Here is a 2279-nt window from a genome sequence, read left to right as displayed (position 1 = left end):
TGTCAAGTCAAGTGTGGACTCGATGTGAAGCTCAGTGTGGACTCGGATTGAAACACAGTGTGGACTTAATGTGAAGCCCAGAGTGGACTCAATGTGAAGCCGAGTACGGACTCGATGTGAAGCCCAGAGTGGACTTGATGTGAAGCCGAGTGCGGACTCAATGTGATGACTAGTGTGGACTCGATGTGAAACCCAGTATGGACTCAATTTGAAGCCCAGAGTGGACTCGATGTGAAACCCAGTGTGGACTCAATGTGAAGACCAGCATGGACTTGATGTGGACTTGATGTGAAGCCTAGTGTGGTCTCGATGTGAAACCCAGTGCGGACTCAATGTGAAACCCAGTGTGGACGCAATGTGAAGCCCAGTGTAGACTCGATGTGAAAGTCAGTCTGGACACAATGTGAAGCCTAGTGCGAACTCAATTTTAAATCCAGTGAGGACTCAATGTGAAGCCTAGTGCGGTCTTAATGTGAAGGCCAGTGTGGACTCAATGTGAAGCCCAGAGTGGACTCAATGTGAAGCCGAGTACGGACTCGATGTGAAGCCCAGAGTGGACTTGATGTGAAGCCGAGTGCGGACTCAATGTGATGACTAGTGTGGACTCGATGTGAAACCCAGTATGGACTCAATGTGAAACCCAGTGCGGACTCAATGTGAAACCCAGTGTGGACTCAATGTGAAGCCCAGTGCAGACCTGATGTGAAAGTCAGTCTGGTCACAATGTGAAGCCTAGTGCGAACTCAATTTTAAATCCAGTGAGGACTCAATGTGAAGCCTAGTGCAGTCTTAATGTGAAGGCCAGTGTGGACTCAATGTGAAGCCCGGTGTAGACTCGACGTAAAGCCCTGTGTGGACTCGATGTGAAGCCCTGTGTGGACTCGATGTGAAGCCTAATGTGGACTCGATGTGAAGCCCAGTGTGGACTCGATGTGAAGCCTAATGTGGCCTCGATGTGAAGCCTAGTGAGGATTCAATGTGAATCCCAGTGTGGACTTGATGTGAAGCCGAGTGATGACTTGATGTGAAACCCAGTGTGGATCGAAGTGAAACCCAGTGCAGACTCAATGTGAAACCCAGTGCAGACTCAGTGTGAAGCCCAGTGTGGACTCGATGTGAAGCCAAGTGTGGACTCAATGTGAAGCCCAGTGTGGACATATTGTTAAACCCAGTGTGGACATAATGTTAAACCCAGTGCGCACTCAATGTGAAGCCACATGTGGACTCAATGTGAAGCCCAGTGCGGACTCGATGTGAAACCCAGTGCGGACTCAATGTGAAGCCACATGTGGACTCAATGTGAAGGCCAGGGTGGACCCGATGTGAAACTCAGTGTGGACTCAATGTGATTCCCATTGTGGACTCGATGTGAAGCCTAGTGTGGACTCAATGTGAAGCCCAGAGTGGACTCAATGTGAAACCCAATGTGGACTCAATGTGATTCCCAGTGTGGACTCGATGTGAAGCCTAGTGTGGACTCAATGTAAAGCCCAGAGTGGACTCAATATGAAACCCAATGTGGACTCAATGTGATTCCCATTGTGGACTCGATGTGAAGCCCAGTGTGGACTCAATGAGAAGCCCAGTGTGGATTCAATGTGAAGCCTAGTGCGGACTCAATTTGAAACCCAGTGCGGACTCAATGTGAAACCCAGAGTGGACTCAATGTGAAGCCCAGTGTGGACTCAGTGTGAAGCCCAATGAGGACTCAATGTGAATCCCAGTGTGGACTCGATGTGAAGCCCAGTGTGGACTCGATGTGTAGCCCAGTGTTGATTGAAGTGAAACCTAGTGCGGACTCACTGTGAAGCCGAGTGAGGACTTGATTTGAAACCCAGTGTGGACTCAATGTGAAACCCAGTGTGGACTCAATGTGAAGCCAATGTGGTCTCAATGTGAAGGCCAGTGTGGACTAATATGAAGCCCAGTGTGGATTCATTGTCAAGTCAAGTGTGGACTCGATGTGAAGCTCAGTGTGGACTCAGATTGAAACACAGTGTGGACTTAATGTGAAGCCCAGAGTGGACTCAATGTGAAGCCGAGTACGGACTCGATGTGAAGCCCAGAGTGGACTTGATTTGAAGCCGAGTGCAGACTCAATGTGATGACTAGTGTGGACTCGATGTGAAACCCAGTATGGACTCAATTTGAAGCCCAGCGTGGACTCGATGTGAAACCCAGTGTGGACTCAATGTGAAGACCAGCATGGACTTGACGTGGACTTGATGTGAAGCCTAGTGTGGTCTCGATGTGAAACCTAGTGCGGACTCAATGTGAAA

The sequence above is a fragment of the Chiloscyllium plagiosum genome, chromosome 4 (assembly GCF_004010195.1).
Source record: "Chiloscyllium plagiosum isolate BGI_BamShark_2017 chromosome 4, ASM401019v2, whole genome shotgun sequence".
In the NCBI taxonomy this organism is placed as follows: domain Eukaryota; kingdom Metazoa; phylum Chordata; class Chondrichthyes; order Orectolobiformes; family Hemiscylliidae; genus Chiloscyllium; species Chiloscyllium plagiosum.
This window is presented reverse-complemented; position numbering follows the sequence as displayed.